Genomic DNA, 24548 nt, shown 5'->3' on the forward strand with positions numbered 1-24548 from the left:
TAAGTGTTGTCTTTTTGTAGGTGCTGTGGCGCGTCGAGGAAGGTGCCATATCCTTATCTGCGGGCACAGCTTCATCTTCTGGGCTGCCCACCAGGCTAAGAGGACAGCGTTTGGGTCCCAGCTTGGCCTGAGCCGGTGGGCTACGGTGGAGCGGCAGAGCCGTTGAGGCCTTCATTGGCCAGGCCTGCTTCCGCTGTTGTTTGAGGGGAGGAGTGCCCCTCCGCCTCATATTCTCGTCATTCACCTGGGAGGTAATGACTTGGGCTTGGTGAAGGGCAAGGCCCTGTCACTGCAGGCACAGGCAGACTTGCAGTTGATAGGCAAGTGCTGCCCTGGTGTCTTGGATCATAAGGCAATAGAGGGAGCACGTTACAAGGCCAATAAGGCTTTACACAAGGCTTTGGAAAGGGGTTAGGGGTTTATTTGCCCCACCCCGGTATAAGGGCTAATTTTCCAGACCTCTACCGAGGTGATGGAGTTCATCTCTCTTTTAAGGGCAACAACATATTTCCAAATGACTTGCAGGGGGTTGTTGGAGGCTTTGTGCCACATGTGGGGCGTTGAGGCCTAAGCAGAGGCTTGACCTCATCGGTGGCAGGTTAGAGTTGGAATTTGAGAGCAGGCCGGTGAGTACCCTTGGCATATTCTCATTGGTGGGGAATTGGGATCTGTTGGGAGCGGCTGCAACTCTACAGCTCAGCTGCGAGGGCAGACTGCCTGGTGGGACCTCCCGGACAAGTTCTTCCCTCAGGCTGTACAGCTTGGGGTGTTTGGAGCTTTATGGGGGGAACCATTTGCCTGGCCGGCTGGGCCCAAACCACCTCCGCTGGATGGCTCACATCCGGGGCAGTGGGTCTCGCCCAGACAGGTTCAAGGGGGAGGTCCCATGGTGACCGCTGGCTTGACCTGTACTGCTAGTTAGCTTCTCTTGTTGCCGCTGTTTAATGTTATGTTGTTGCTTTAATAAAGTAGCCCTTAGTATCCAAACCTGTGTCTGCCTCTTTCTTCCGACTAGGGTAGCAAGACGGCAACCCCAGCCACGGCACAGCCGTTAAGGCTGGGTGCCACATTTTGCTGCCCTGGAAGGAGAGAGGGCAATGCTCCCCTTCCCTTCCAAGACCTGAGGGGTGGGCGGAGCTTGTGTGTTTAGGCACGCTCCACCCATCTTCCTCCCTCATTCGGCGCCTCGAGCTCGGCCCACCCTCCACACCCTGTATCAGGACAGGATTAGCCGGTCGCCTCTATTGGGGCCAGGTAGGAATTTTTTCCCCTTTTGCAAATTGGCATGGGCAACAGGGGTTTTTCGCCTACCTTGTTCTGTTACAGTGGTAGTGGTAATTGGCTGGTGGTGCCGCAGCCTGTTAGGTTAGTGGCAGGTTAGAGTTGGGATTTGAGAGCGGGCTGGTGAGTACCCTTGGCATATCCTCATTGGTGGGGAATTGGGGTCTGTCAGGAGCAGCTGTGGCTCTATGGCTCAGCTGCAAGGGCAGACTGCCTGGTGGGACCTCCCGGACAAGTCCTTCCCTCAGGCTGTATGGCTTGGGGTGTTTGGAGCTTTATGGGGGGAACCATTTGCCTGGCCGGCCGGGCCCAAGCCATCTCCGTTGGATGGCTCGCACCCGGGGCAGTGGGTCTCGCCCAGACAGGTTCAAGGGGGAGGTCCCATGGTGACCGCTGGCTTGACCTGTACCACTAGTTAGCTTCCCTTGTTGCCGCTGTTTAATGTTATGTTGTTGCTTTAATAAAGTAGCCCTTAGTACCCAAACCTGTGTCTGCCTCTTTCTTCCGACTAGGGTAGCAAACAGTGTTGCTTTGGGTCTGAAAGCCTAACATATTGGTGAAGATTCTGAGACATCATAATGGTGAAAGGGGATTATTCAAGCCAACTTCTCAGAGCTTTTGGTTATGAATTCTTACTTATATCATCGAATTTTAAGGCCTACTAGGCTTGAAGCAAGCCAGAGCTACTAGGTCCTTAGCATAACCTGAAACATGGAGGTAATCAAAAGTGAAGAACAGCAATTACTGTTGATCTAGGACTGGAGCCAGGGTGGGTTCTTTATGCAGGAGACAGGTTCCAACTAGACATGGGCACGAATGGAAAAAAAACACAAACACCCTGTTCACTGTTCGGTGCCATCCACAAACAACAAACATGGACAAACACGAACTGTTCCCAGACATGTTCACTGTTCGTTGTTCATGGGGGCCAGAACCACCCCCACCCCAAACCCCCTCCCACTTAGCCGTCTCCCCCCTCAAACCCACTTACCTGGCCCTTTAAAGATCCCTTTAAACTATCAGCTGTCAGGCGGCAGGGGGGGAATTCCCCTTGCCGATTGCCAGCTGATAGTTTAAAGGGCCGGTAGAACAGTCGCACAGCCAGGCTGCCTGACCAGTGTGAGAGAGGTGAGGAGATTCTCCCCATCCCTCTCACACCCTGGAGAATTTTCCCAATGTCCAATACCCACCAAATTTGCAGGGGATATAGTTATCACCGTCCTTTGAAGACACCCCCCCCCCCAGTTTCAGTGAGATTGCACCCCAGAAAAGCATGATCCATGGCTCTCCCCCTTTAGTCCTCACTGTCCTCTGAAGACCCCCCCCCCAGTTTCAGAGAGATTGCACCCCGGGAAAGGCATGATCCATGGGTCATTCCCTTTGTTGTTATTTTCTGTTCACAGTGGAAAAAATGGGACTCTCTGGTGGAAGCTACTTTGAGGGGTTACAAACTGATCTTCCCAATGTCCAATACCCACCAGATTTGCAGGGGACATCATCCTCACTGTCCTCCGAAGACCTCCAAGTTTCAGAGAGATTGCACCCCGAGAAAGGCATGTGTCCCCCTTTGCTGCACCCCGGGAAAGGTATGATGCATGGGTCTCCCCTTTTGTTGTCTTTTTCTCTTCACAGTGGCAGAAACGGGACTCTCTGCTGGAAGTACTTTGAAGGCTTAAAGCCAGAAGGAAAGCCAGAAGGAGTTCAGACAGAGTTCAGTCCCTCCCTCTCCAGTTGCCAAGGGGATTGATTGCAGCAGGCGCCAGACTGTCTGGCTTGCCGAAGGGCTGTCGAAGGCAACAAACAAGGCTTTTAAAGACCACTTGTTCATTTAGGATGGGGCCTCACGAACAGCTTGCTCGTGAACAGCAGATTGGGCTGTTCATGGGTTTTTTCTGTTTGTAGTGCTGTTCGTGTCCATGTCTAGTTCCAACCCTGTGACGTCTAAGATATCTCTCACTGAAAAGTTGGGAAGGATTACATTAAGTAGGGATTTTTGTGGAAGACTATCCATTTGCTGAATTTGTGACCTAGATTTAACTCAACATCAGGGTTTTCATTCTGGGGTTGGCTAGGAAAATAATACTAAGGTGATAGATCCTTACACCAGGCAGGATTGTTGTTCAATGCACAGAATGCATTCTACTAATACTACGAAGTTTCAGAAATAATTTATTTGTTTTTACTTATGCTACTTGTAAAACACCAGGCACGCTGATAGTACTATATAAATACTAATAATGATGATGATAAATAAGTTAGGAGATTTATAATGCATGAAGGAAACCTCAGAGTTTTCCAAAGGATCACAGCACCATCTCCCACATGAACATCTGCTCCATCTCCTCTGTGTCTAATTGTAGATTTAAAGGCAGATGGGTGGAAAGAAAAGCTTACTATATTATCAGCGAAATGCAAGCCAGTTGTTAAAAGTAACAGGGTACACAGATGTTGCTCAAATAATAGGACTCGTTTATAAACTGTCTTATAATTGATCTATTGTAAGATTAATAAGAGTTAATATTGCAAAACAAGCATGATTAGCGATGACTCAAAGAGGGACATCACTTGAAGCCATCATCCCCAGCCACCACCACTCGCTTCTGATCCTCACATCTTATCATCTCCTCACATCTTATCATCTCTCACTTCTTCCTGCCCCTTCTACACCCAACATTGTTTCCCCCTCATTCCCCAGGTGTTGTTAAACATATACTGGGCTCCCCAGTTACTAGATGGGTATGAGTTGGGTACAGGGAAGAGATACAGAGGAGTTGAAGAAAGTAGTCCTTCTGACTACAGCAACGATAGGAGCAAGGGGAAGATGGTGGCAGGTGCAGAAGCTGTTGCTCCTCACAATCTGCTGCAATCAGACCTACTGCCCCTGGCCTCATTACAGAATTATTTTGTTTTCATTTTAATTTGGAAAGCATTGTGTTTCACAGTGGTTTATCTTGTTCAGTTGTTAAGGAGACATAAAACTGAGTGTCATTTACATACTAATGGCATCTTACTCTAACAGTGAAATCCTAAGCAGAGTTACTCCAGTCTAAGTCCATTGACATCAGTGGGCTTAGACTGGAGTAACTCTGCTTAGGATTTCACTTTAAGTCCCCTGATAATCTCTTCCAGCAGTTTCATGTAGATGTTATAGAGTATGTGGGATAATATGAAACCTTGAGGGACCCCGTAGTATAATTGCCATGGGACTGAGCAGCAGTTCCCTATCACTGCCTTCTGGAATCAGCCAGTCAAAGAAGAATGGACCCACCAAGGCATGGTACCCCTCAGTCCCATCTCAACCAGAGCCTCCAGAAGGATTCCATGGTCAATGGTTTTGAACACTGCAGAGAGATCAGGAGAACAAACAAGGACATCTTGTCACTCTCCTGGTAAAGTCAAGGCAACCAAAGCCATTTCTGTCCCAAACCCAGGTCTGATTCCAGACTGAATTGGTTCTAGATTAATCTGTCTCCCTCCCAACCTTCCTGAAGCTTATTTGGACAAAAAAGTCATTCGGAGGAAACTAATACAGATCTTGTCCCATTTCAGAGGTCAGAAGTAAACAACAATCACAACAAAAAATCTTGACCAACCTGTTGCTGATCATCTCAATTCAGACAACCAAAATCATTCAGTCTTGGAAATATTTCCAATAAGAAAAAAAATCCAATCTTGGGGAGGGCAGAAGCAAGAGAGAACATCTGGACATTTATGCTGGATACCCTAATACTCCATGGGCTTCACTTAAAACTTAATGCTTAAACTTTTACCACATGCATTTAATTCTTTTATGAATCTGTCTTGCATTGATATGGCAAATGTCATCTTCCTGAAAATTCTCTCAGTCCTTAGTATTGGTAGAAGTGTCAGCTTGGCTCCCTATGCTTAGATGGAAATCCAAGTGTGTTACTGATGAAGACAGAAGCTGAAAGGCTGAACTAAATAATTTTCTGACTGTCTCTATCAGTCACTTTATCTATCTATTTGGGTATCTATCTGTCTGTCATATGGTAACTACTGGTTTTAAAAAATCCATTTGATTTTTAAGTAGGTTTTTAAGAACAGGCAGAATGATGATGGATGTCCTTTATAATGATCACAAGGTGAAATTAAGAATATATGATACAATATGGAATGAAATATCCTTCCTTGGTGTGACAGACAGTTTATGACTACTTTAATAATAAGCACATACTTTTCCTTATATGGGCATATAAGAGCTGTTACTTTCTAAAGGGTTTTTGTGAAACAATCACATGTTTTTGGCAGACAAATATATTAACTAACAGCATGCTGCAAAGAATGTTGCACTTGCTTAGAAGTTAAAATAAAAAGTTGGTCCAGATGTGACAACAACTGGGACAATCTGACACTTGTAAATTCATATTCTACATTTACCTGAATGTAAGGAATAAGTGCGTTAAAACATTCAGCTGTCAGCTGAAAAATGAGAATGCTCTCTAAAGCATTAAGGCAATTTTTTTAACTTCCCTGATAGTTATTTTGTTTTATTTATTCATTTATTTTTATAGCTATAAAGCTATTCAGTGGCTTGTGAGGACATACCAGCATCATCCAAGAGGCATGGAGTAGGATCCAGTGGTTTCATTCCACTAAGTGAGGCATTTAATTGGATGAAGACTCTTTCTATTGGAGGATAAACTTCTTCCTCTCATGGAAGATTCTGGACTTATGAAACAGGAACTGCTGGATCCAATCCAATATATATCTGAGTACTTGATACCTAGTGAGGAGTAAAATTGGAATGGTCCTGAATGAAGCTTCCTGACTATATCTATTGAAAACAGAATATTAAAATTAGTGTGTCTTTGTTCTGATAATCCAGCAAGGGCATTATTATATTCATAGAATCATATTCATGGAGTTGGTAGGGGCCTTGCAGACCATCTAGTCCAAGCCCTGTCCAATGCAGGAACAGCCTAAAGCATCCTCAACAAATATTTGTCCCACTGCTCCTTGAAGACTACCAATGAGGGGAAACCCACCACATCCCTAGAGACAGCTTAGATCTTGCAGCCTTAAGTTCCACAGTTCTATTAATTTCTACAGGGAATTGACAACACATTTGTATTCATGAAGAGTGTAACAAGAAGGGATAATTATTGGAAATACCAGATTTAATTTGTTCCTATGTTGTAAGTTAATATTTTATTAATTAAAGTAATATATCATATTATAATAAAACAAGTGGAAACCCACAAAGTAGGGGTGTCATTCCCCCACCCAGAGTAGGGGAATCCCCTACTTCCACTCGTCCTCTGCCCCCACTTATTATCTGAAAGGGGGTATGCTTCTGGGGACTGAATCGTGCCCTTCAGCAGGCCCGTTTTGGGCTGAATTGTGCCCTGCCGTGGGCCAATTCAGCCCCTTGGTGAGTGTGGGAGCTCTCCCAGGCTGCCCTTTGACCTGCGTGATGATGTCACTTCCCAGAAGTGCCATCATCACGCAAGCCAGGAGACACAGGGGACACAGTGAGGTAAGTGCTGGGATTCCAGTCTCCAACCGGGGATCTGGCAACCCTACCATAAGAACTTGCAGAGGGCATCTCATATTCCCTCCCCATACCATGTCCTCTTTCCCTTCCCTGCCCCCCATAGCCTCTCTCCCTTTTCCTTCTTCTCTCCTTCCCACCCATATCTGTCCCCTTCCACCCCAAGCAGCTTCTCCTCTATGGCCCAGTTGCATGGGGAAACTTATTTGAGGGGGGTACTTCACTTTCCTCCATATCCCCTTCCTCTGAACAACTCTGAGAGGTAGGTTAGGTTGAGAGTGTGTGACTGGATAAAAATTACTCAGGGAGCTTTCACAGCAGAGTAATGATTCAAACCTGGGTCTCCCACATCTTACTGTGAAACTCTAACCACTACATTATATTTGCTTTGGCGGGGGGGGGGGGCGGAGGTGCTAGAGTCATGTGAGTCATGTGGTATCAAGTCATATGGTGGTTGCTTCATATGGTGGTTGCTTCTGGGCTTGGCCTGATGATTCCTCCCTCAAAGGCCAAAACAATGCTGGAAAGGGCCCTGCTTCTCCCCCTGCCTTTTATTAACAAAAACAAAGCCTGGAATAATAACCAAACTGTTATTGTTGCCTAGCAACAGCCACTGAAGGCATATGGTTAAAGCTACAGGAAACACTTTAAACATTTTGGTTTTTTTAACCCTCTCCCCCATTTTTTTTTAGGATTTCAGATTTTTCTGCCAACCTGTCATTTTTCAGGTGTGTAGGGAGATCTGTCTTGTCTCTTCATGGCTCTAGTCTCCGGATTTAAGTATCCTCAGATCAGGGCCAGATCAGTATTATATATAGCATCTGAACTGCATGTGCACACAGCCCATTCTTCTATTACATATATTGATTCTCACCAGGTAAGTATCTGAATTAGCTTCCCACACAAAGAATTATTTCTGCAATCACATATATAGCTGTCAATCTCCTACTTGTAGATTCATGACTGTGGATCTACAACTATCAATCTCACTAGCACTTTTGATGCTGAACAATATCTATGTGCCTATAATAATAAAAAAAGACATTTTAAATTAACTGAACTGCAGGAATACTGTTTCCTGTCTGTGACATGGGCAAGGTGAGGTAAGAGAGAGAGAGAGAGCACATGTTCTGTTGCTGGAACTATACAGAAAAGCAATGGTTGATAATCCTTAAAATAAGTGCAGCAGACAGTAGAAGGCAGCAAGACATGATTTGAAATGAACAGGCTTTCCTTTATCTGTCAACATTTATTTCTTGCTAAAGCTCACAGCCATTCTTACTTGGGATCCCTTCTATATGCTATGCAGTAGCTATGTTTGAAAGATTTTTTTCTGAAAAAATGGAGATCTGTGGATTGTATAATTAGAAATAGTGGCTTAGATCCATGGCCCCTCTGGATCCATGGCTTAGATCAGGACAGTTATTTCACTCATTGCCCACCTTACAACAACCCCTTTCCTATATGCCTTTTGTCCAGTTAGATCCTATGATCCCATCCATACTTTTTTGGTAGTCAAAGAGGACTCCCACCCAACAGCAGAAAAACTTGTAGATCCATCCCAATAACATTCACAGATAATTTTGTTTTTAAAATATTAATATTCAAGTTTTATTTATTTGTTAAAAACATTTTAATGTTACTTTGAGTTAACAAAGGAGCAAGCCTAAGCACGCCTACTTAGAAGGAGCACTCTTATGGAGAGGGGAATTGCTTTTTCTGAACTTCACTATTGTAGAGAGACCTATTGGTTGCTTTTATTTTCTTTATGTTATTGTAAAAGAGCAGCTTCTCTTTCATTTGTTTTTGATTTGGATACATTGCTTGCCTCTGAGCATTTACGGAGGGAAATTATGAATTTTTGCAGAACTTCCTTTCCTGTCCCCTCCTCTTTTCAAATTTCTCTTTGATCAAACAAAATTGAATAGAATCTGACTCCAAATTCATAATGAAAGGAAAAGAAACAGATTGCAGGATTTCAGGGAGAAGGTGGGTAAAGAGGAATAAAGAGGATTTCTCTTAATAATAATGCTACTCTGAAGCCCAATGTTATTCATCAGGGCTTACTCCCAGATAAGTAAAACCAGCATTATAAATAATCAAATGCCTTCAGCCAAGAGGGAAGGCATATAAATGTTTTAATAAAATATATATAAATATAAATTATGTAAGTGATATACATAAAAGCTTCATATAGAACAACGTAAAAGCATATAATACAGAGAAAATGAGTCTGCCAAGCCAATAGCAAAAATTGGAGAACCAAAATTCTTCACAAAAAAGTAATAAAAAAGGAACATCTGCACATTTTTTGTCTGATTGAAAGACGGCTCTTTTCATAGTTCTCCATTCTTCTTTATCTCACTTTTTTGTCATGTTCAGTCATGTAATTGCTTTACAAGTATAAGGAAAAATGGTTCAAAATGAATATTTAGACAGTCTCAAAAACAGATCTGAGCAAATCTACATAGATGTGTAAAGAACTTTGAAATGGTGTAATTCTGATTAGAACAACCTTTCATATCAGTTTTTTTTTTTGCAAAGCATTTAAATTGTAGAAGGGATTATTGGATATCATCTAATCTGGACCCTGTCTGACAGGTATGTTTTAATTATTAAGTGTTCGGTATAGGTGTACAAAGCAAAAAGTGCAATAAGGAATAGTTCATGATGAAAAAATACAGAAGCATTTAAATTTACTTTTCCACAAGTTGCTGTTAATAGAATCTCATCCCTGTTGCACATAGTACCATATTTATTATTTAGAGATAGCATTAAAATAAATCCACTAAATTGTTATTTTCAAATCTCAGATGTGATACATAAAGGTACTTTTTTATTCTTTGGCATGATAATTTGGTTTTGAATTTTTAAATATGAGTGTTTTCAAAAATGTGATTACAGCATTACGATGAGAATCAGGTCTGGGGTATGTATGAATGTGCTTGGAGAGACTCTGGTTTAGGGAGGAACTGTTACTGTCTTAGGACTAAACTATATTATTACTTTTTTTGGTGAGCTGGGATTCCCCGACCTGATATGCTCTCCCTGTAGTCACATAGCAGTTGCAGGGAAAGGCATCTTTGTGCTACTGTTCTTCAAACTCAGTGGCTTCAGCTCTTTCTGTTACTGTTTGGAATCTTTCCTATAAATTCTTTCATAAACTTTAATGTTAAACGTGTGCTCATATCCAAAAATTGGCAGTATGGATGTCCGAGGGAAGTACTAGAGGGCTGCAAAAACCCTGAGTGTTGTCCAATTTGAATGGAAATCCAGAGCTGAGAACTAGGGTCAGCAGGCCAGGACAGGCAAGCAGCACCACTGAACTTCAGCTCTGCGTGTTCTTTGTTGCTACTAGTCCAGCCTTGATTTCCAAATCTCCAGGAAGTTCTCAACCCAGAGTGGCATCTATGGATCTACTCCATGTTCATTTCGTTATCAGGGAGACAGCTCCTTGATTTAAATTGATAAAAGAATTACAAACATTTTTCTTTGAAATGTATGTGCTTGAACACAATGCCCCTTCCCACAGCTCAAGTTATATTTTAGAGCGTAATTTATTGGTGAACAAACAAGTTTTATAATAGCTCGATCTACTTTTATCATTTTAAAATGGCAAATAGCAGAGATTCACCTGCTGTTACAAGTTAGACATTTAATATCAATGAAAATGAGTTCAACGTATTTCATTTACATATTTACAACCGTGGCTACAGTAATGTTATTGAAAATATATTAAGTTACTTAACCCTCTAGAATTTCTTATTCTAAAGTCTTGGGATGAGTAGCAGTAAAATGAACACACATTCACACACACACAAATATAGCAAGGAAATATGTAACAAAACTATTAAGCACCCACAGTAACAACAATAAGTTCAGCATTTTAATTTTGTTGTTAATTGATTAATACATGAATTATATGGTTGCCAGGTGCTCGCTTATGGCAGGTAAAATCCTGGTGGCTTGTCCTTCTGCACACTAATTGCTGACGATCAGCTGGAGAAGGCAAGCAACCCAGTGATCACCCATCAAGGGCAGGCATCCTGGGCAAATGGGCATGTGTGCCTCCAGAAGTGACATTGTTGCATGGAGGTGGGAGCGTGGTCCTAAACATAGCGCACTATTCCACCCCATGTGATGATGTCACTTCTAGGAGTGATGTCATTGCAGTGGAGTACTGCAACCCCCATACCCCTCCTCCTGATCTCCCACCAGTTGCTAGGGAGACCTGGCAACCCTAATGAATTAACATCTTTAGTGGTATGGGCTAACATGGGGGCTGGAGCTCTGCATGTGGGCCTGGCTCTGGGTGCCTGCAGAGCTGCTTGCTTTTGGAGGAGCTGCTAGTCTGATTTCCTTTGCTCCTGCCTTCTCAGCATTTGCAGTTCTGCAGGGCCTGCAAGTCAGAGATGTTCCACTGGGCCTTTGATTAGGGGTCAGCTTTGTGTCCCCCCTTTCTGACCACCTTGCCCTCCTTTTGTGGCCACCCATATTTACACCATGGCAGTGCCCATGGCTTGTAGTGATTTTATAGTAGCCCAGTTTGATTAGTGGCACCTGAATCTTTTTATCTGGATTAAGTGGTTTTAATGTTTTTATTGTATTTATTGAAATATTGTTGGAAACAATCCTGAGCCCACTTGTGGGAAGGGCAGGGTATAAGTCAAATAAATAAATTTAAAGATGAGTTCCCAGCCTATATGGCTGGAGTAATGCTTTGTGCCAGTGCCAACATTAAGCAAGGCACAAGAGCACTTTTTTCTTGTGGTGAGCCATTTGCAGCCAGTCAGAATACTACTGAACTGTCCTCCTCTCTGCAGCAAACTTCTTCTATGACTTGACCTGCCCATCCTCCCTGTGGATAATATGGGGTTACTTGGTCATAGGGCTGCCAGTTCCATCGGTGGGGGAAGGGATCTCCTGCTCCCACCCTCCTCCCCCCACCACTATTCACCTGGCCAGTGTGTGTGTGTGTGTGTGTGTGTGTGTGTGTGTGTGTATGTGTGTGTGTGTGTGGGAAACGGTGGAACAGGCCTCCTAAGCATACTCCCAGGGCAGCACTACAACAATTCTCGCCCCTGGGTAGAGGGAGTGGCAGGAAGCATGGGAAATCAATCCTCAGTTAAGGATAAGGAGTAAATCTTCCACCAGGGAGAGAAAGAGTTAAAAGGTTTAACATACTCTGTGAAGGTATACAAGTCAAGAACTAGGCAACAGGGAGAAATAAAGTGAAGTATGTATTGAACAGCCTCAATGTCAAAGTTCCTGCTTGGAAAGGAATGTCATGGTAAAACCACAATTAGCCTCATAGTCCCACCCCTTTTTATTAGTTCCTGTACCCTTGATATTCCTTTCCAATAATATTGATAGTGTATTAGTACTAGATACAGAGGAGTTAGCCGTGTTAGTCTGTAGTAGCAAAATCAAAAAGAGTCCAGTAGCACCTTTAAGACTAACCAACTTTACTGTAGCATAAGCTTTTGAGAATTACAGTTCTCGTCGTCAGATGCCAGATTCGTTTCCTGTGCTTCTGTGTTCCGGAGGGGTGTGTGTGTGTGTGGATATGTATGTTAGATCTTTTTTCCCTTTTAAAGATCTCAGACTGTGATTCAAAAATTCTTATCCCAGCTCCTGGCTTTTTACCCACACATAGACCATACTGATCTAGAGAACTAGCAGGCAGAGTAGGGATTGTGTAGCAGTGAGTGCATACACAGAAGTTGCCATTGTCAGTATGTCAAACCACTAACTGCAAGGGAAAGTCAGGTAAGTTTGAGTGGTGGCATCTAACCTGTACAATAGGTGGGATGGGGCAAGCAAGCGTAAGTTCCTTACACACACACACACACACACACACACACACACACACACAGATTCCTACCACCTCTCAGAAACTCACTGCCAAGGAAAATGGGGAGAGGGGAGGATCAATGACCCTCCCATCATATGTGTGATGGGTCCAACACCCATGACCTGACTTGGGTGTCATGCATCATGAATTTTTGCCCCTGCTCTAAGCCGTGTGTTGTAGAAATAAGGAAAACTGTATACTGCTTGAAATGTCCATTGTGGGAAGGAATGGGGGAGAAAGAGAAGTGCACAAGTGTTAAAGCTCCTTTTATCATCTGGGTGAGCATGTCCCCCCCCCCCTGCATATTAGAAAGTGCTGAATGGAGGAACAGAACCCTGGTCCTCATACAGCACTCTGAATCACTACATCCCATTGATTTGCTCATCTGTGATGACAATGACTTCACATAGTTGCTGTAAGAATAAAATAAAGGAGAGGACAATGTTGTTAGCCAATGTTGACAATCATATATATAAATACTCACTTATTGGATTATAAAGACCCTAGTAGTTGTAGATCATCTGATGTTTAAAGTGATTAACTTTTAATTCATGTTTATATAGATCCAATTTAATCACTTAATAAAAGTTTTCTACTGAGAATGCATTTATTAAAAGTTTCTATGCCAATCATGGTTCTGTTTTGTTCTCTTGAGAGTAATTCTAAAACACCTGTCTACTTTTACTCATTTGCCTTTATATCAGTAAAGTTTGGGAAAGAATTTAATGGCAAAAATGCCTGAAATTTCAAAAGGATCTTAATTTAGGATGTAGTAAACTAAGAGAATGCCTTTCAAATGCTGTCAAAGAAAGTTAACTGGTTTCTAAGTCTATGCAGGAGAAATTCCTCCAGGCTGTGTAAAATAGTTACTGATATGTTTTAGAACTCAGTTTATGCCATAATCTAACATACAAAAGGCTTTATTTTTTCTTCCGGAAGCCTGAGGGAGGTATTTTCCCACCGAATCACACCAACCTTGGTGTGGACCTTCATCGAACTCCTCTCTAACTACCCCGCAAGTTTCAGAACGATTGGACTTTGGGGGGCCATGTTATGCCCCCCCAAACAAGGTGCCCCCATCCTCCTACACTTCCTATTGTTCTCTATGGGGAAAAACAAGTCCTCATCTTGCTAGGTGGGGTGGGGGTGGCATTTTGCATGCAAAATGCCCCCAACCCTCAGGGGCCCTTCTCCCACCTGTACTCCCACCCTCCACCAAGGCTCAGCCTGCTCCCACTTTGGGGGGGCATTTTATGGCCTCCCCAAGTAGGTGCTCTCAGCCCCCCAAATCCACCCCACACAGACCCAAATCCCCCCCAGCAGCCACACACAGACCCAAATCCCCCCAGCAGCCCCTCACAGACCCAAATCCACCCCCAGCAGCCCCACACCCGCCCGAACCCCGGGAGCAGGCTGGCCAACTGTCCCCCATTGTTTCCTATGCTGGGAACTTTTAAACTCTCTTTCCCAAGGCAATTCTGCAGAGCCTAGGGGTGCCACATGGTGGGCACACTCCTGAGTGCCAGCTTGTCCCTGTGAAAGAGCAACTGAATCACAGACACCCTCCCCCAAATTCCCCCACATCCTACAGAGATGGCTGGCCAGCCAGCCCCATTGTTCCCTATGATGGGAACCAACCTCACAACAAAGAATGAACCACGAACACACACTGAATCAAGTTTTTAAAAAATTATTTTCTCACTTTCAAAGTACAATTGGGCAAAGCATCATGGCACATCACACTAGCAGTCCCCCACACAAAAGAATAACACAATTCACTTCACATCAAATAATCCCCCCCCAAAAACAACTTTTATAAACACTTAATTTTTTGAACAGCTTTAGGTTACACAGTGGGAGGGAACAACAGGGCATGAAAAAAGCAGTCTACTAGACAAAATTAACACAACTAACCTCAAATCAGAGAATCACCAAAAACACAAGACTTTTCAAAAACACTTTATTTCTTGAACAGCTTTAATTTACACAGCAGTAGGGCACAATAGGGCATGATAGCAGCTCATTACACAAAAATAACACAACTCAATAACCATTATAACACAATAACCATTATAAACACTTAATTTCTGGAAAGGATGTGGGTTACACAGCGGGAGGGCACAATAGGGCATGAAAGCAGTTCACCACACAAAAGTAACACAACTCACTTCAGGGCAGAGAATCACCAAAAACACAATTCCTGACAAAAACACTTTATTTCTTGAACAGATTTAGGTTACACAATAGTAGGGCACACCAAAGGGCATGCCAGCATTATCCTAGCCAAAAAATAACACAACTCACTTCACATCAAGTAAGCACACAATTCCTGAAAAATACAACTCTAGCTTAACCCCTCTAGATAACACATTCTCCTTTTCAGAAAACAAGGACAGAATAACAAAAACCACACACACACATTTTTTTCCCAAAATCTCTTTATTTCTTGGCGCGTGAGGCTATCTCCCATCCCTCCCAAACCAAACTTAATAGGGGGAAACCATTGCAACAAGGTCCAGCAGAACCATTGTCATTTCCTGCAGCTATGCTTTCAGCTCAGCCACACAGAGCTGGACTGGGCACTGCCACGGGCACTACACAGTGGCATTTCCGGAGTAGTGTTGCAGAGGTTTCCCCCCCCCCCTTCCACCAGCCTCAGCATCTACCTGGAAACATCTGTGAGACATCATCATCAGCTGGTGCCCATCCCCAACTCTCCCCCAACTGTCCCCCAACCTCACCAAGCACACCCAACATTAACATTTCAACTTTTGTTTGTTTGTTTTAACATTTTAACTTTGAAAAAACATTTAAAACATTCAAAAACCATTTAACATTTTAACACTGCACATCAGCATCCCTACCTGGGCTCAGGAGCACATGGTCTGCAGCTGCTAGAGGAGGTAAGGGCTTTTTGCCTTTCTTGGCTGTGGTGGGTTAAGCTGAGAAGCTAAGGGTGGTCCTCTCTAGCTTTGGGGCTTTTTGTGTGTAGTTTTGTGTTGATTTGAGTGTAGTTTTGAGGCTGAGTGTGTTTGGGCTTGATTGTGTTTGAGGGTGAGTGTGTTTGTAAGGCTGCTGGGGGTTGCTGGAGTACAAGCCACACACCCCTTTGTGCTCACCTCCTGTGCTTAGCAGGAAGTGACCTTTTGCATTGAAAAGGCAACTGCTGAGCAGGGGCGCGAGCCTTTGGCGAGAGCTAAAGGGCTCTTGGCCTGTGGCTCTTAGCCGGGGGATCATAGCCGTTTTCTTTCCTCTTAGTGTGTTATTCCTAAAACAGAATAATGAAGTCAGAATGCCAGCAGGGGGTTGGGGGCTTTCCAGTGTATTGCACTGAGTGTCACATGTATGACTATCTGCCTTCTGGTCAGAAGTCCTGGATGTGTGCTCGCTGCAAGGAGCTCCTGGTTCTCAGGGAACGAGTACGTACCCTTGAGGCCAAGGTGGCTGACCTGGAGAAGCGGAGACAGTTAGATAGGCACGAGGACAAGATTCTCAGGGACAGGATAGATGTGTCCCACTCTAAAAATGGCAGCGTTCTTGTTGTCAAGGAGAATGAGGATCTTGTGGAATCAGGGCACCGTACTGAGGATAAGGGGAACATGCCCTCAGAAGGGACCTCTTCTTCAGTTGGTGAGCAGGTTTCCTTTCGCATCAAGGAACCATCCCTGGGTGGGGCGGGAGGGAGGCTCTTGGTAGTTGGTGATTCGATCCTTAGACAAGTAGATAGCTGGGTGGCACAACCGCGTTCTGACCGTATGGTGACTTGCCTGCCTGGTGCGAAGGTAGCGGACATTACGTGTGTTATAGATAGGCTGGTAGATAGTGCTGGGGAAGAGTCAGCGGTCGTGGTCCATGTTGGAACCAACGATGTTGGGAAATGCAGTCGTGAGGTCTTGGAACAAAAATTTAGGCTGTTAGGCAGGAGACTCAAGGCCAGGACCTCCAAGGTAGCCTTCTCAGAAGTGCTACCTGTTCCACGCGCAGGGCCAGAGAGACAAACGCAGATCAGGAGTCTCAATGCGTGGATGAGACGATGGTGTAGGGAGGAAGGGTTCAAGTTTGTTAGGCACTGGGATTCTTTTTGGGACAAGCGGGAGCTGTACAAGAGAGACGGTCTCCACTTGTCCCGAGAAGGAACCCGGCTGCTGGCACTTAAAATCAAAAAGGTGGCAGAGCAGTTTTTAAACTAAATGCTAGGGGAAAGCCGACAAGAGATAAAGTGTCTCTGGTTCAGGATGGTTCATCTCAGAGAGATGAAGGGCTAGGTATAACACTTCTACAGGGAGATAGATTAGAGTTGTCAACTGAGATGGAGACAAACAGTGCAGATGACCTAACTACGTCTCGAGGCAAAGTGTGCCGGGGAAGTTACAGGTGTTTATATACAAATGCTAGAAGTGTCCGAGGTAAAATTGGGGAGCTGGAATGTTTAGTGTTGGGCGAATCCATAGACATTGTGGGCATAACAGAAACTTGGTGGGATGAGGAAAATCAGTGGGACACGGTGATTCCTGGATATAAATTATATCGGAAGGATAGGGAGGGAAGGGTTGGTGGTGGGGTGGCTCTATATGTCAGAGAAGGTATACATTCCAGTAAGATTGAGAAGGTAACTGAATTAGATTCGCTTCTGGAAATGCTATGGGTTGAAATTACGGGCCCAAATGGAAACTTAACTGTGGGAGTTTGTTATCGCCCTCCAGATCAGAAAATAGAGGAGGATTATAAAATGATGACAGGATTAAAGATGGCTGCTAAACAAAAAAACTGTGTTGTAATGGGTGATTTTAACTACCCACACATTGACTGGGCCAATGGGTGTTCGAATCGGGGGAGAGAAAGTGAGTTTCTAGACTGTCTCAATGACTGTGCTATGGAACAGATGGTTACAGAACCTACTAGGGGAGAGGTGATCCTGGATTTGGTCCTCAGTAATGCTGAAGACCTGGTGAGAGATGTAAATGTGATTGCACCACTTGGGAACAGTGACCATAATGTTATTTAGTACAACATATGTATAAATAGGAAATTGCCAAATAAGACCAGCACAGCCATGTTTAACTTCAAAAGGGGTAACTTTTCTGAGATGAGGGGGTACGTGAAGAAGAAACTGAAAGGGAAAGTAAAAAAGGTCAAAACACTTGGGGAATCTTGGAGACTATTTAAAACTACAATCCTGGAAGCTCAAATTAAATATATACCGCTGGTTAGGAAAGGCACAAATAGGTTTAGGAAAAGGCCAGCATGGTTAACAAGCAATGTAATAGAAGCTGTAAAAGGTAAAAAGGATTCTTTTAGGCAGTGGAAAACTAGTCGGAGTGAGGTTGATAAAAAGGAGCATAAGCTGTGGCAAAAAAAGTGCAAGTCTGTGATCAGACAGGCAAAAAGGGAATATGAGGAGCATATTGCAAAGAACGTAAAGAAAAACAATAAACAATTCTTTAAATATATTAGAAGTAGGAAACCAGCTAGGGAGGCAGTGGGGCCCTTGGATGACCAAGGCGTAAAAGGATTACTAAAGGGTGATAGGGAAATGGCCGAGAAGCTGAATGCGTTCTTTGCTTCGGTCTTCACTGTGGAAGATAAGAAGTGCATGCCCACTCCGGAAGCACTGACTTTGGGAGGGGTTTTGAAAGACCTGAGTCACATTGAGGTGACGAGAGAGGAGGTTATGCGACTGCTAGATAATTTAAAAACTGATAAATCACCGGGCCCAGATGGCATACATCCAAGAGTTCTGAAAGAACTCAAGTGTGAACTTGTAGATCTCCTCACAAAAATATGTAATCTGTCATTAAACTCTGCATCTGTTCCTGAGGACTGGAAGGTAGCTAATGTTGTCCCCATCTTTAAAAAAGGTTCCAGGGGAGATCCGGGAAATTACAGGCCAGTCAGCCTGACGTCAATACCGGGTAAGTTGGTGGAAACTATTATCAAAAATAAAATTAGTGGGCACATTGATGACCAAAAGCTGATGAGGAAAACTCAGCATGGGTTCTGTAAGGGAAGATCTTGTCTCACCAATCTGTTAGAGTTCTTTGAGGGAGTGAACAAACAAGTGGACAAGGGAGACCCGATAGATATTGTTTATCTTGACTTCCAGAAAGCTTTTGACAAAGTTCCTCATCAAAGGCTCCTAAGTAAGCTCAGTAGCTATGGGATAAAGGGCCAAGTCCTCTTGTGGATCGAAAACTGGCTAATTAATAGGAAACAGAGAGTGAGTATAAACGGGCACTTCTCACAGTGGAGGGTGGTGAGCAGTGGGGTGCCACAGGGGTCGGTATTGGGTCCAATGCTTTTTAACTTGTTTATTAATGATTTGGAATTGGGATTAAGCAGTGAAGTGGCTAAATTTGCAGATGACACGAAATTGTTCAGGGTGGTGAAAGCCAGAGAGGATTGTGAGGCACTCCAAAGGGATCTGTCGAGGCTAGAAGAGTGGGCATCCATGTGGCAAATGAGGTTCAATGTAGCCAAGTGCAAAGTAATGCACATTGGAACCAAAAATCCAAAATATAAATACAAGTTGATGAGGTCTGAACTGGCGGAGACTGACCAAGAGAGAGATCTTGGAGTCATGATAGATAACTCACTAAAAACGTCAGCACAGTGTGCGACTGCCATAAAAAAAGCTAATCCTATGCTAGGGGTTATTAGGAAAGGGATTGAAAACAAATCAGCCGGTATCATAATGCCTCTGTATAAATCGATGGTGAGGCCTCATTTGGAGTACTGTGTACAGTTCTGGTCGCCACACCTTAAAAAAGATATCATAGCACTGGAAAAAGTACAGAGAAGGGCAACTAAAATGATTAAAGGGTTGGAACACTTTCCCTATGAGGAAAGATTGAGGCGCTTGGGGCTCTTTAGCCTGGAGAAAAGACGACTGAGGGGAGACATGATAGAGGTTTACAAGATAATGCACGGGTTAGAGAAGGTAGAGAAAGATGTGTTTTTCTCCCTTTCTCACAATACAAGAACTCGTGGGCACTCTATGAAATTATTGAGCAGTCGGGTTAGAACAGATAGAAGAAAATACTACTTTACACAAAGGGTGATAAACACATGGAATTCGTTGCCACAGGAGGTGGTGGCAGCTACAAGCATTGCCAGCTTCAAGAGGGGACTGGACAAATATATGGAGCAGAGGTCCATCAGTGGCTATTAGCCACAGGAGATAAATGGTATTCTCTTTGTGGGGAGGTGGTGCTCTGTTGTCTTGATGCTGGAAGGAAGGCAGTGGGAGGGCTTCTGGTGTCCTGGCCTCACTGACAGTCCTTTAGATGGCACTGGATTTCTAGCCACTGTGTGTGACAGAATGTTGGACTGGATGGGCCACTGGCCTGATCCAACATGGCTTTGCTTATGTTCTTATGTTCTTACCTAAGCAGTCCCTATCTTAACCTATTTCTCCCTCCAGCGGCAATCAGCATTTCTGGGGCATGACATTATATTTCAGAATAAATTTGGTCCCACAGGGTCTGTCACAGTATTGGGAGATGTTTTAAATTCCCTTTGGGGGGGGGAGTTCAAATTGAAGGGTGGATTCCCTTTGCCACTGGTACCTAACCACCCTCCTTCTGCTGGCCGGTTTTAACTGCGTCTACAGAGTTTTATGCAGGGGAGAGCACGATTCTAAAGGACTGGACTTGCAGAGGATGCAGGCCACAAGTCGGGCTCATCTCAGTCACTCTGGTAGTCCAGTCCTGAGAAATCGAAGAGGCGAGAGTTGTCCTTCAGGAAGGTCAACTGCACAACTCTCCATTGGAGAAGGCGAGAGTGATGTGGGCTGACAATGTCGCCTGCATGAGAAAAGACGCGCTCGCTCTCCACGCTCGTCGGAGGGCATAAGAGCAGCCGCTGCGCCTCGAGGGAAAGGTCCGGCCAGACCGACTCCTTCTTGGCCCAGTAGCTGAGCGGATCGGTGGAGAGCAACTCGCAGGGCTCCGCAAGGTAGTCCCTGACCACTGCCTCCGCCAAATCCTCTCTCATGTTCCTCACGATCCCAGAGGGCCCGAGGGCCCACCGGAGCATCTCCATCTCCATCAGCACTCTGGTGGTGGCCATGGGGGGAGCCCGCTCAGAGGGGGTGTGAGAGGGACCCGCATGGCAGGGCCCCTCTCCTGTCCCCTCTGCTGACAGGCGTCCCCTCTTGGCCTGCCTGCGCCTCACCCAAGTACAGAGGGCATCTCTAGCTTGGGTGAGTTTCCGTCCCGCTCGGCGAAAGTGCCCTTAATGCGCGGGTCACACATGGTCGCCAACATGTATGACTCGTTCTGAGTGAGAGGAGTTAGCCTGGCAACTATGCTACACTGCAGCCTTCTCACCAGTGCATGCACCACTGGAACGAGGTCAGCATGAGGCGCGACCTGGTCTGCAAGGGTGGCCAGATTTCTCTGGAGCGTGTGCACCAGGAGAATGACCAGACTGAGGGTCGCCGTGTCTGACGAGACCGCCACAGTGAAGTCCTTGAAGGGCTTCAGGACCTCCACTGTCTGGGTGACGGTGAGCCAATCCTCCCGGCTGAACTCACCCACCTGACTCGCACCACGGCTCTCAGAGAGCCATGCATGGAGTGCGGCCTGCTGCTCCACCAAGTGCTCAAGCATGGCACAGGTGGAGTTCCAGCGAGTGCTGATGTCAGCGAAGTGTGTGCTCCGGCACGCCTGTCCTGACCTGCTTCTGGCACAGTTCGTGAGTGGCTGTCACGCTGCACGAGAAGTGACTCATGAGCCTCCAACATTTCTGGAGCAGTAACTGGAAGTCACGAGTCCGGGGATCATGGGGTTCCTTCAAGGAGCCCACCCCAAGCGCATCTCTCACCACTAGGTGAAGCTTGTGGGCCGCACAGTAAATGCGTTCTTGGCTCACTAGATCCGCTGCTGCCCTCATGTTGCTGCCACCTTCCATCACCATGCATCCCACAGTGGCGGGTCCCTGGCCTATCCACTCCTCCAACTGTCTCCTCAGGGTGGCAGTGATGTTCTCCGCCATGTGTGACACGTCGAGAACCGCAGCATGAAGCAAGGCCTTGCAGTAGCTGGCCCGGAGGTCTCCCATCCTTCCCTGGCTAGCTGTAGGCACCTCTCCCCCACTCAGAACTGCCTCAGGTTCCCACCAGTGAGCGGTAAGTGACAGGTATGCTTGTTGCACACTTGGGCAGGGCCAGAAGTTGGATGTGAAGTGCACAGTTCTCCCGGCAACCCAGGACAGCTGTGCCTTCACATGGTGCCTGGCAGCCCTGTAAAACGAGGGCAACACCGGTCTGCTCAACGTTGTGCAAGCAGGGACGGCGTACCAGGGAAAGAAATCATGGAGCAGCCCTGAGAAGCCGAAGTCTTCAACTATGGAGAACGGTCTTCCATCCACAGCTACCATATTGACGATGTGGTGCATGAGGCGCCGGCTCGCCCTCTGGATCCCCTCTCTGGGCACACTAGGGCCCTGCTTACCAAGCATCTCTGGCAGATAGGCTTGGTGTCCCTGCCCTACAGGAACCCTTGGGGGGAGAGCACCAGAGGAGCCTGCCTCCTTTTGGCTAGCTGGCAGCTGTGTGGTGCCACTCGAACTCTCCCCCCGAAGAAGCACCACCGGGTGGTGCCTCTTCATGTGGGTCCTCATTCCAGACGTGGAGAGAAGCCATCAGAATATGGGGCAAAGAAGTCTTGAGGAGTGTACTAAAAGATCGTCGTCATCCTTCTGTGCAGCCCCACACCGGGACTGCGCAGGTGCAGGCCAGCCGCGGAAAAGATTTTTCTAGCTTTTAGAGATGTGAAGGGGACGTTCGGATCCACCGCGCATGCGCGCCGGTGTTCCCGCCAATTTTGAATGTATATATATCCGAACGTCCCCGGCATTCCCTCAGTTCCTTTTTCGCCGCCATTCAAAAAGGTTCTTGTTCTAGCGTATTTGTTTTCTCTCAGCCTCTCTTCAGAGTTTTGTTCGTCGTGAATTGTGCTGTACGATATTTCCTGTATTCCATCTGGCGGAAAATATCGTTCAAAATGTCTCAGACAGCCTTATTTAAAAAATGTCTGAAGTGCAGCATGAAGATGACTCATTCGGATGGCCATGAGCTCTGTCTCATCTGCCTGGGCGAGGGACATATTGTGGAGCGTTGTGCGGTGTGTATGGCCTTTACCCCGAAAGCGAGAAGCGATCAGAAGGCCAAACTCCAGGCTTTCCTGTGGGATGCCAACCTTCTTCCCCCTAAGCCATTGGGGTCGTCGGGAGACAAGCCCCGCTCCGCAGCTCCTTCGCCGGAGCCGTCTCGGAAATCGCCGGAGCCGCTCCCCTCGGAACCGACGGGGCAACCTCTTCCAGAAGGCCGATCTGATTCCGGTTCCGTGGATCAGCCTTCTAGCCAGAAGGCTAAGAAGCGTTCCTCGTCGAAACCATCTTCGAAGCCATCGTTAAAGACTTCGGCCGCAGAGGCTTCTTCGGAGCCCCCATCTAAAAAGGCCAAGTCCAAGTCAAAGACCAAGGGTCGTGTCCCATCTCCGACCCCGACTGTGCTACCCAGTTCGCCATCCAGGTGGGTTCTGATTGACGACGACGTGGTGAGTCTCCATACCCCGTCGCCTCCTTGTACGCCTCCTCTGGCACTATCGGAGGACTACGTCCCGTTCCCACCACTCTCGGAACCGTATCAGTCGTTTGAGCGCTCCCTGCCTTCTGCTCCGGCGCCTTCTAAGGTCTCCGTTCCGGTGCAGTCTACCTCATCGGTTCCGGCGCCATTCCGCTGGCCTGCTCAGATGCCCGCTCCTCTACCTCCATGGCAACCTGTCCCTGGATTGGGGAACATGACCACCTGGCAGGATTTTGTGGCTTGGATTCAGCAGTCCGCTCCCGTCCTGCAATATCCATCGGCTCCGTTGTCTTCCGCTCCGGCTCCGTCAACCATGCAACCTGCACCTGCTCCTCCTGCGGCTAGAGTGCAACTTTATCCCTCGGTTCCCGGGCCTTGCCTATTGGCTCTGGCAGGTCGTCCAACTTCGGTTCTGATGCAGACCCCGGCGGAATTTTCGGACTCTGAGGATGAGGAAGGCCTGGCATCCCCGTCCGATTACTCCTCGGATGTGGCTTCTGATCCTTCCCCGGATGACACCGTAGGGGAGCTCCGTTCATCATCCCCGAATGACGACTATAGAATGTTCGCTGAGCAGATGGTCCGGATGGCCGCGGCGTTGGAGATAGATGTTGTCTCCACTGTCAGAACTGTGGCTAGATAAAATCCTTACTCCAGTCTGCCTTCTGCAATTAGACAAAAGTCCATTGTTTCCAAAAAGCATTTAATGAAGAAAAAGATTATTATAGTCCACTGGCCTGAATGCAATATCCAGGTTGGTACATATGCATTGTTACCAATGCCAGGCAAAGCAAGAGATACATATTAAATATCATAGCTGACCCATCCTCCTTCCACAGTTCTCATAATATTCCCTTTGAAGCTGCAAAAGCGAAAGCTTCCCCAAGGCCGGTTCTTGGTGGAACGTCGGTAGCCAAAACAATGCGGGTCTGTGAGATAGCTGCCTGGGAACCTCTGCACCTGGGGAAGAAAGCACTGAACACTGAAAGGATTAAATATGGAGTCGGTTAAGCATAGGTATACAAAAGAGCGTTCTGATCCTGACATTCTGCCCCCCCTAAGAAGCCCCCCCCCGGTTTATGTGGATAGCGAGAGTGGAACGCTTTCACTAGTCTAGGGGCATGAACATGTACAGCACTGACCCACTCATCAAACCCAGAATCAAAGTCCTTCCACCTAATTAGGTAAAACAGCTGGTTTCGTTTAATTTTTGAGTCCAGTATTTGTTGTACTTTGTAGTGGGTCTGGTCATCGATTAACGTTGGAATAGGGGGGCCTTGGATGTGCCACTGGTTATCTGTTGGAGCCCTTTT

Source organism: Eublepharis macularius, chromosome 7 (assembly GCF_028583425.1).
Source record: "Eublepharis macularius isolate TG4126 chromosome 7, MPM_Emac_v1.0, whole genome shotgun sequence".
In the NCBI taxonomy this organism is placed as follows: Eukaryota; Metazoa; Chordata; class Lepidosauria; order Squamata; family Eublepharidae; genus Eublepharis; species Eublepharis macularius.